Source organism: Bos indicus x Bos taurus, chromosome 9, assembly GCF_003369695.1.
Source record: "Bos indicus x Bos taurus breed Angus x Brahman F1 hybrid chromosome 9, Bos_hybrid_MaternalHap_v2.0, whole genome shotgun sequence".
Lineage (NCBI taxonomy): Eukaryota > Metazoa > Chordata > Mammalia > Artiodactyla > Bovidae > Bos > Bos indicus x Bos taurus.
The window spans coordinates 85,550,986-85,562,707 of NC_040084.1; the positions used below are offsets into that span (position 1 = coordinate 85,550,986).

At 40.6% G+C, this 11,722-nt stretch overlaps 1 pseudogene; it reads left to right on the forward strand.

Annotated features, from left to right (window-relative positions):
- Positions 1-9,423: 9,423 nt before the first annotated feature.
- On the forward strand, positions 9,424-9,863 carry LOC113898524 (annotated as a pseudogene).
- The last annotated feature ends 1,859 nt before the right edge of the window (positions 9,864-11,722 follow it).

Here is an 11,722-nt window from a genome sequence, read left to right on the forward strand (position 1 = left end):
CATGGGATTGCAGGGTCGCACACGACTGAGTGACTGAACTGGACTGAATTGAGAGGGGGCCGGTATTCCTGGTGCTAAGGAGTTCATGGCAGCTCGGCCCGGAGGAGGCAGGCTGTGGTGGGGAACAAGGAGGACAAGGAGAGGCTTCCAGTTTCTGTAACAAGGAGGACTCCTGCTGCGTTCAGACAGCCATTTGGAGAAGAAGCCGCTGCTGCTGTGTGGCTGTCGCGTCTCCTGGGGTTGTGTTCCTGGTGGCTGCTGTCTCAGAGGCAGCCATCACAGCTGTGCGTCTGCAGGGTTCCTCAGAGCACAGGCCCTGCAGGAGATCTGAGGAAGGTCGCCCCCCCTTGACACAGGGAAGGTAGATTCTTGCTTTGCCTGGCTGTAAGGAAAAAAGAATTTCAGTTGAGCTGCTCACAGGTTCTGAGGACTGTGTGTGTGTGTGTGTGTGTGTGTGTGTGTGTGTGATTATAAGCTGAATCTCAGCATTCCTTCTTCAAGCCCACATTCCATTACCCCGTGTTCAACTCAGTTGGCTTCCAGGAGCCCTCCCAAGAGAAACAGCTGCTTGATGCCTTAAAGAGGAAATGTGAAAAGCACTTGAGGGCTAGAACTTTAGAATCCACAGGGTTGATCACTTCCTCTCGGCTTATGAAAACAAACACCATTAACTCCTCTCTTTCTCAATACAAACACAATTCCCAAATGGTTGCTTTTCTCCCAAACTCAGCTCTTATACAGTTAAGGTGATACCAGGTTGCCTGTGAGTTGTGCATCCTGCTAATAAAATCAGTTCTTGATATTCTAGCATGGGTACCATTGGTCATCATGCTACAAGTGAAAAATGATGCAGAGATGAAGACCAGATGATATCTGCTTGAGACTAGAAAGTTTCCTGTCTCCCCTCTGAGAGGCACGAAGTATCAGTCTAACAAGCAACAACTGATTTGGAAATATTAATTGTTCACTTTGGGTAGTTAATTGCCCCCTAGTATTAATAAATGCATCGTAGTTTGTCTCCATTTGGGGTTCTTTAATAAGGCAAGTTACAGAGCCAGCAATATGGTTCAGAATACCTGAAAGGTTTTTTTCTCAGAAGATACGTTAGTGATAGAGGAATAGCGTGTTTGATTTGGTTTTCAAGTTTGAGAAAATAGAAGAATTAAGCTGTGAAGCATCTTCTTGTCCCTAATACACATACACCCAAGTGCACGCACACACTCATACTTTATTGTGGCTTTTTTCTCCCCTTTTCCTTCCCTCTCTCCTTTTCTTTCTTTCTTAGATTACTCATATCCTTAAGGGTTGAGAAGACAGTAGACTCAGAAACAGAATCTCAGAGGAGTGTGCTGATATGGATTAGAAGTCTTTTCATTTTGATTTCTCTCATCATCATGCAGTTCATTCATTTGCCTCTGAATGTTCTTCTTTTGTAAAAGGCTATTTTCATTAGAATTGTTTTCTTTCCCTGAATTTCTGCCTCAACATTTTCATGTAGTGGGATAATGTGTATCTGTGTGCATGAGTGCTTTAAAACCAAGAATAAATTTTTCTGAATGACGAAAATTATGTGTAATGACATCAATACCATTCAATTGGGTTATTTTGCACATTTTTCAACAAAGGAATTCATCCCAGGACTGGTTTATTCTTACTATAACTAGCTTCTCATCACTAGCTTTAAATGCCAAATAGAAAATGATTTTCAATTCCCCTAAATATTTGCAGATCTAGTAGGCATAAAATAATACAGGGACTATACTGTAGTGAAAAAAAAATTTTAAGGAGAGATGACTTTATATCAACCATGGTTAAGTTTGTAGTACATCTCATATGACTTGTCAACAAACAGGTAAAAGATCCTTAACCCACAGAGCATTATGAATACTTTTCTAATGAAAAAATAAATTGGTTAAAAGCAAAGTGATTTTGTAAATTTAGCTAAAAGTTTCTGTTGCTACTAGTTTACCAATATCCAAAGATTATCACACACTTTTTCTTATACCATTCACTCATTCATCAAATATTTGTTGAGCCCTTACTCTCTGTTATGTATTTATACTATTTGAAATACAGATGGCCCCTGTTCTTGAGGAGTTTACAGTCTAGTGGGGGAGACAAATAAACAGTTCTACTGAAATAAAAGTACTGCTGAAGGCCAAGGGCAATGCACTGGAGAATTCTGTCCCTGGAGACAGGATGTTGATTTTAGTCCATTTGTCATGATCCAAAGTCCAGCTTCATGGGCTCAGAAACCTTAGCAGAGTTGTTTCTCACAAGAGGACTCACTTTGACCAGGTAATTAGAATAATGGCTACTAAAATAGAATATCAATTTATTAATTTTTTTTCTGAGAAATAGGGCTGCCTGAGGGACTACACCCTTAAATCCGATGGCCAGCCTATCAAAGGCAGCCACAGCAGGAGCTAAGATAAATCACAAGGTCTCTTGGTAAGCAGGAAATTGAAGAAATTTGTGTCTGATGAAAGATTATAAGAAATTATAATGACAGCAGGCTATAATTATAATGATAGCCCAGTGAATTCACTTCCTAAAGTGGATCGACCTTCTGTGAAGACCAGTCAGAACTTTGGACAAGAGCACCCACTGCAGTGGGCAGTGGGCACCCACATAGGCATGGCCAGAGCTAGCCCCTTCTAGACCCCATCCCTAGTTGCCATCCAGTTGTTGACTGGGCTGGGAATCATCTGGTATGCACAGTTGTGGCCAATCTGGGGGTCTAAAACCTGATTTGGGGGTGCCTAAGCTTATACAAGTTTGTGGGACATCTTAAAGAAACAGCATCCCTTTGCAATTAAAAAGTAAGAATGTGAAGGATTATTTGGAAGATTCCCATGCAAGATTCTCATTCACTTGGAAAATCCACCTCTACAAACCAGTTGTTATATTATGGAAATGCTTCTATACTAATTGCTAAAGGAATGCTGTCCCGACTCCTGTCTCACTGGTCATCCTGGCTCCTATCTCCCCGGGAAAACACAGACCTTGCCACATTCCAGCAATGAAAGTATGAAAGCTGAAACTGTAACATCTGTTCTGATCATTGTGGTGGTTTGTCGCTCACTCATATCCAACTCTTGAGACCTCACAAACTGTAGCCCACCAGACTCCTCTGTCCATGGAATTTTCCAGGTAAAAATACTAGAGTAGGTTGCCATTTCCTTCTCCAGTGGATTTCCTGACCCAGGGATTGAGCTTGGGTCTCCTGCATTGCAGGCGATCTGCTGCATTGCAAAAGAATCATAGTGGTTGACAAATATTTTTAACACGTCTCTGTCTTTAAGACACTTTGTATATATTTCTTACATGTCATATATTAATTTGCCATTTGGCTCTCAATGTTAGCCCCATACTTGAAATTCTTGACAGAAACCTCAAGGTAACCTCTAAATAGTGACAATTAACAGAAATAATTAAAATTCCTTTTACAATGCTCTCTCTCTGTATTTCCTAACAGAGCCAAGTGGAAGCTTTTATTGCCTAAGAAATACCATGTTCTAGGGCATTTCCAAAAAGAAACCCTAAGAAAAAAGCGGTGAGGGAAGTAGTGAGCAATGGTCACATCACACATTCCCAAAAGATTGAGGAAGAAGGCAATAAGGAATTTTCTTGTTTGTTTTTTGTCTTATTTTGGTTTATTTTTTAATCAAGAGCCAGTACAAACCTTTCCCTAGGGGAGAATTGAATTATTATTAAAAGAAGAAAGAATAAATATTCAGAGAACAACACATAGCAAATGCATTCTCAAAACTTGTAGCTCTTTGGGGGTATAACATTGAGAATTCAAAATCCACTCCCACCTCATTCAGGCACTTTGTGTGTGGGGGTAGGGAGAATGTGCCTATATTTTTTTAATAAAAGAAACAATTGCTATTTTGGCTTTGTAACTTGGTTTTCCACAAATGGGTCACCAACTTGGTGTAATGTACCCCTTAGAACACTTGCAACATTTTCAACTGCATCAAGTTAAAAAGAATAGTTTATTAAAGCAGTCAGATTCCCCCACAATTCTCAGAGGGAGATTCATTTGTTCTCTAAAGCACCTCCATATAATTTGTAGCTGTGTGTTTCCTAAGGGGAAGATATACAAAGGACACGGTGTGAAAATATGTTTCTTATTTAAGCTGGGAAGTGTTGATAGAACTATCATCTTGGGCACGTGAAAAGCAAACAAACATTGTCTTTTCCTACCTTCTGTCCTTTTAAACTCATCTGTACAAAGTCCACAATTAGGATCCGATATTTTATATACTGAGAAAACATAGAGTGTGGTTAACACAAAATTTAAGAATTGACCTAGCACACAGCTTGGCTCACAGTGAATGTTTGATGAATAATGAAATGAATGAATGAATGAGCAAGCCAGGAAGACAGCTTTGAGAAAGCTCACAGACTGAAAAACTAAATTTGCATTCAGGTTCGAGAGCAATGGATGGGCAGCTTTGCTGAATGCATAACTGGTGGCATAATTTCTATGAGGAGAGGAGTCACTGCTCATAATAAGTGCTAAGTGCAAAGACAGTGGGTGTGAGCGTGTGCCTGTGTGTGTGTGTGCGCGCATGTGTGTGCGCCATGGGCGCACTCCTAGAAGAGACTCAGAGGAGCCAGGGGTAGCATTTTGGAGCTACTGTGCAAACAGTTCATGTGCAAACAGTCTGCACAATCACAAGCAAGGAGCTCAGTGCTTCCTGGAGGCACCAAGGTTCCATAGGAAAAGCATAGACAGGGTTCGGAACCAGGGAGATAAGACCACCAATCTGTGACTTAACAGTCATTTGACCTTGACCTCCCTAAACCTCAGTAAACTCATCCTTCAAGTGATGAGAATAACATTTACCTCTCCAGGGTGTTACTTAGAAACTGAGGTGGTGATAGCAAACATTTGCATGGCATTAATTATGTGCCAGGCACTGTTCAAAGTATTTAATATAGTCTCCTCATTTAAACCTTACAAAAGCCATATGAGACCAAAATCTCCCCTCACAAATGAGGAAAACTGAGGCAGAAAGAAGTTAAGCAATTGCCTAAAGTGTACGGCATAGGGTGCACTGCGCACAGTAGGTTCTCAATGGATTATAATTGACGTTATTTATTTTCACAGTGCTAAGTGCTTCACTTAGATTTCTTTGGAAGGAATGATGCTAAAGCTGAAACTCCAGTACTTTGGCCACCTCATGCGAAGAGTTGACTCATTGGAAAAGACTCTGATGCTGGGAGGGATTAGGGGCAGGAGGAAAAGGGACGACAGAGGATGAGATGGCTGGATGGCATCACCGACTCGATGGAAGTGAGTTTGAGTGAACTCCGGGAGTTGGTGATGGACAGGGAGGCCTGGTGTGCTGCGATTCATGGGGTCATAAAGAGCTGGACACGACTGAGCGACTGAACTGAACTGAAGTGCTTCACATTCATTTCCTCAGTTGGGCCTTAGAACAATGCCAGGCATATAGCAGGCATTTGATAAATATTTGTTAAATGTATGAGTGAATCTTCACAGTATAGAAGAATTCACTGAGGCTTAGATAAGAAAGTCATTTGCCCAAAATTACATGCCAGAATATGCCACCAGGTTGATGCTTTTGAACTGTGGGTAGAAAAGACTCTTGAGAGTCACTTGGCCTGCAAGGAGGTCAAACCAGTCAATCCCAAAGGAAATCAGTCCTGAATATTCATTGGAAGGACTGATGCTGAAGCTGAAACTCCAATACTTTGGCCACCTGATACTAAGAGCCAACTCATTGGAAAAGGCCCTGATGCTGGAAAAGACTAAAGGCAAAAGGAAAAGCGGGAGGCAAAGGATGAGATGGTTAGATAGCATTACCAACCTCAGGACCATCAGAACTGTAGCTCAGACAGATCACCTTCGTATTTGTTCAGAGAACATGGAATCCACAGTCTTTTCTTTCTCTTGCTCTGCCTTTTTTATTCCACCCATGACTGCTAGGAGATCCAACCAGTCCATTCTAAAGGAGATCAGTCCTGGGTGTTCATTGGAAGGAATGATGCTAAAGCTGAAACTCCAATACTTTGGCTATCTCATGGGAAGAGTTGACTCATTGGAAAAGACTCTGATGCTGGGAGGGATTGGGGGCAGGAGGAGAAGGGGACGACAGAGGATGAGATGGCTGGATGGAATCACTGACTCAATGGATGTGAGTCTGAGTGAACTCCGGGAGTTGGTGATGGACAGGGAGGTCTAGCATGCTGCAATTCATGGGGTCGCAAAGAGTCGGACACTACTGAGTGACTGAACTGAACTGAACTGATGATATCTGCCTCAGCCTCTAAAAAATCTTTACTCTGTGATCCCCAGTTTCTCATTCTGGCTAGCAGAGGGGAAAATTTTAAAAATCATACTCCAAACTGTCCATCATTTAGCTAAGACTTCTTGAGGGTTCTTAAGTAATCAGCCATTTGAGGCTTAGGATTGTATTTGAGGGGAACAGGGCTGTAATGAGCTGGGTGAATAAGTATGTGATCCATTTTAATACAGTTCTCACAGGCTGCAAATAACAAGGTCCAAAAATATCTAAGTCTTAAAAGAAAACCAGTTTGAAAAAGGAATGATTGAGAAAAAATCAGAGTATTATACATTGGTTCACCTGTAATTGAACATTAATTGTGAATTAATTAACTTTACATGCATCATTTCTGTAATATTGATAAGGGGACTGAGCTTCCAGAAACTATTTCTTTGATTTAGAATGAAAGAATAGTGGGTCTTAGCTTCCAGCTTGGTGAACTAATTACTGAATGCTGTCTTTCTTAGTATTTCAATACCTTGAGGTGATTAAGCATGGATCAAAGCTAAAATTAAAAAGAAAAGCCCATTACCAAATACTAAACAGCTCCAGTAACTTCGTGTCTGTCTCTGAAGGACATTCGTGTCTTGTTATGACAAGGAATTATTCATAATGTGTGCCTAGCATATAGATGACATCCTTTATTTGAAACAATAAAAGAGTCATCCTTACTAGCTGATGGAAATAAATAGGCAGGCAACATTTAAAGGGAAGGGGGAAAAAATGACCAACCAGTAGGCTTCTGTAATAATTGCTTGTCACCGTAACATCAAGTAGTTCATCCTTTTAGGAACCGTTATGCGGCTAAGCCATTATGTTCTCTGGATGGAAAAAACGCAGTAATTCATAGAAAAGCAATGACAGGATTCTGCTGGTTTACCTAATAGTATTGAGTAGACAGGAGAATTACGGTTTGTAAGCAAAGAGTGGTTCTATATTTGGAATTGTTCTGTTGTCTTTTTACCCAATCAGAATTTTTCTCATTTAAAAAATATCAATACCCTTAAAAAAAATATCAAAGAGACTGCCACCACTGTTTTGATCTGACTATAAAAGTGCACAGCTCCCAGATTCATTCCCAATTACTTTCTTACTGAAACCTCTGATGTTGTTGGGAGGGAACAGGGAAGAGATGCTAGGCTTTAGTGCCCCTTGCTGGTCAACCTGAAGAAAATCTGAGCATCAGGATTGCCAGAGCCCAGGTTTTAATAAATGGTGTGACATGTTTTATTCAATGACTCAGAAGCCAAATCGATTGAACCTGAACATTTGTAGCCAGGCTTAACAAGTGTTCTAAGGATGAAATGATGCGTTTGGAAATACACATATGCTTTTAGAGAGGAAAGAGTTCAATATAAAGACAAACCACATGTTAAATCTTAGCCTAACCTCAAAATAAATCTAGGTAAATATATTCCTGTGAATGCACACTTAAGATGTAACAAACTCTTCCTAACCCCAAAGTATGATTTTTGCTTGATTACGCCTACAAAAGGGCTTCCCTGGTGGTTCAGATGGTAAAAAACCCACTTGCAATGTGGGAGATGTGGGTTCAATCCCTGGGTTGGGAAGACCTCCTGGAGGAGGGCATGGCAACCCACTCCAGTATTCTTTCTTGGAGAATCCCCGTGGACAGAAGGGCTACAGTCCATGGGGTCACAAAGAGTCAGACATGACTGAGCAACTAAGAACACAGATGTCTACAAAAATGTGAGTGGTGTGACTTTTCTGGCAGTCCAGTGGTTAAAACTTCACACTTCCAACACAGGGAGCCACAGGTTTGAACCCTGATGGGAGAACTAAGATCCCACATGCTGCACAGTATGGCCTAATAAAAAACAAAAAATGTGAAGGACTTTTCAAACCATAAGGGAAACAATAGATACCCCAAAAATTCCTAGCAGAATTCTCAAGTTAATTTCCAAAAATGATACAAAAACTTCTATCTACAGAGGAATTATTGTTTAGACACTAAGTCGTGTCCAACTGTTTTATGGCCCCATGGTCTGTAGCCTGTCAGGCTCCTCTGACCATGGGATTTTTCAGGCAAGAATACTGGAGTGGGTTGCCATTTCCTTCCCCAGAGGATCTTCCTGACCCAGGAATCAAACCCACGTCTCCTGCATTGGCAGGAGGGTTCTTTACTGCTAAGCCACCAGGGAAGCCAATGTATTACTATCTACAGTAATACCTTAGATCATTGGTACTATCATTTTACTTTCAGTTCAGTTCAGTTGCTCAGTCATATCCGACTCTTTGCAACCCCATGGACTGCAGCATGCCAGGCCTTCCTGTCAAATCTCCAACTCCTAGAGTTTAGTCAAACTCATGTCCATCGAGTCGGTGATGCCATCCAATCATCTCATCCTCTGTTGTCCCCTTCTCCTCCTGCCTTCAATCTTTCCCAGCATCAGGGTCTTTTCCAGTGAGTCAGTTCTTTGCATCAGGTGGCCAAAGTATTGGAGCTTCAGCTTCAGCATCAGTCCTTCCAATGAATATTCAAGACTGATTCCCTTTCGGATGGACTGGTTGGATCTCTTTGTGTTCCAAGGGACTCTCAAGAATCTTTTCCAACACCACAGTTCAAAAGCATCGATTCTTCAGCACTCAGCTTTCTTGATAGTCCAACTCTCACATCCATACATGACTACTAGAAAAACCATAGTTTTGACTAGATGACCTTTGTTGGCAAAGTAATGTCTCTGCTTTTTAATATGCTGTCTAGATTGGTCATAACTTTTACTTTATGTCTAGGTTGTCATAATTTCACTTTAATTATACTGTAATTTTAACAAAAGGATTATGGCTTTTTAACTGTTTACCTTTTTTAGGATATGACATTACTTTTGTAATTTGGGGGGATAGCACCATGTAGCTTGTGGGATCCAAACTGCTTCCTCCCTTAGCACAGAGTCCTAACCTGTGGACTGCCAGGGAATTCCTTATTTTTATAATTTAAAAACAACATCCATAACATGACTACACTTAAGCTGTCCATCATACCTAATTAATTCTTAGGATTCTATAGTGAACCATCAGATCAAATCTATCAATCTTATTTGAAACCAGAGTTCAGCTTGGAATTAGATCTCCTCCCTGACAAGATACCCATCAAGAACTTGGATTAAGCTCTTTCAGCCATCTTGGACCCTGTGAAGACCTGCTGGGAACAGGACTTCTAAAACGACAAATATGTCTGGAAGGCTGTGGTCCAAGGCCATTTTTGCTGGCTATAAATGGGGTCTATGGAACCAGAGGGAACACACTGCTCTCCTGAAAAGTCAAGATGTATATGCTCGAGATAAAAGTTAATTCTATCTAGGCAAGAGATGTGCTTATGTGTACAAAGCAAAGAACAACACAGTAACTCCTGGTGGAAAACCTACCAAAACCAGAGTAATCTGGGGAAAGATAAATCGAGCTCATGGAAATAGTGGCATGGTTCGTGCCAAATTCCAAAGCAACCTTCCCACTAAGGCCATTGGACACAAAATCCTTGTGATGCTGTGCCCTTTGAGGATTTAAACATATTGAAAATAAATAAAAGTGTGGATTTGTCCTGTTTAAAAAAAAAAAAGAAGAAGAAGAACTTGGATTAACAAGATCCAGCTCTTGGGGCTGGAAAAAGTCTATTCAGGCAAAGTAATGCTGAGGCAGATAGGTACCAGCACACAGCATATTTGCAGGTCAACCCCAGATGCCTCAGTGAGCAGATAAATCCTGGCAAGGCACCAGAGAAAGACGACCCTTCAAAAACAGAGAGAACTTCAAGGGACCCACAATATCCAAAACAATCCTGAAAAATAAGAACAAAGTTGGAGTATTCACACTTCTCAATTTCCAAACTTAACTACAAAGCTACAATTATCAGTGAGAGTTGGACCATAAACAAAGCTGAGCACCAAAGAATTGATGCTTTTGAACTGTGGTGTTGGAGAAGACTCTCGAGAGTCCCTTGGACAGCAGGACCAAACCAGTCAATCATAAAGGGAATAATTTCTGAATATTCATTGGAAGGACTGATGCTAAAGCTGAAGCTCCAATACTTTGGCCACCTGATGTGAATAACTGACTCATTGGAAACGACCCGGATGCTGGGAAAGATTGAAGGCAGGAGAAGAAGGGGATGACAGTGGATGAGATGGTTGGATGGCGTCAGTGACTTGATGGACATGAGTTTGAGCAAGCTTTGGGAGTTAGTGATGGACAGGGAAGCCTGGCGTACTGCAGTCCATGGGGTGACAAAGAGTCAGACACAACTTAGTGACTGAACAACAACAATAATAGCAATGGTACTGGCATAAAAACAGACATATAGATCAATGGAATAGAAGTGATAGTCCAGAAATAAATTTTTAATCTATGATTTATTTTTAATAAAATTCCTAAGACAATTCAATGGAGAAATGAATAGTCTTTCCACAAATAATGCTGAGATAACTGGATATCCACATGCACAAAAATGAACTTGAACCCTTACCTCACCCCATATACAAAATTAAATCAACAGTGATCAAAGACCTAAATGGTAAAAGACCTAAAATGGTGAAGCTGTTAGAACAACACATATGAGTAAATCTTCATGTCCTTAGAAATGGCAGTGGTTTCTTAAATAAGACACCAAAAGCATAAGAAACAAAAGAAAAATTAGATAAACTGGACATGCATCAGAATGAAAACTTTTGTGCTTCCAAGGATACCGTCAAGAAAGTGAAGAGAGAATGTACAGAATGAACAAAGTTTGGCAAATCTTATGTCTGATAAGGAACTTGTATCCAGAACATATGAAGAATAATTGCAACTCAACAATAAAACGTCAAATTAAAAATTAATGGCTAAAAAACTTAATTGCTGATTTTAAAAAAGGCAAAAGATCTGAACAAACATTTCTCCAAAAAAGGTACACGAACGGCCATAAACACCTGAAAAGACTCTTAACATTACCCATTATTAAGGAAGCTCAAACCCAAACCACAGTGAACCACCACTTTATACTCACTGTTGCTGTTGTTTAGTCACTAAGTTGTGTCCGACTCCTTGCAACCCCTTCTCCTCCTGCCCTCAATCTCTCCCAGCATCAGGGTCTGTTCCAATGAGTCGGCTCTTCGCATCAGGTGGCCAAAGTATTGGAGCTTCAGCTTCAGCATCAGTCCTTCCAATGAATATTCAGAGCTGATTATAGCCACTACGATGGCTATAATAAAAAAGACAGACAATTACAAATGGTGACAAGGATATGAAGAATTCGGAACCCTCATTCCTTGCTAGTGAGAAGGTGAAATGTGTAGACCTTTCAGACAACAGTTAGTTCCTAAAATGTTATACATAGAGTTCCCATATGACCCATAAATTTTACTCCAAGATACATTTGCCCAAGATAAATGAAAACATGTTTGCAC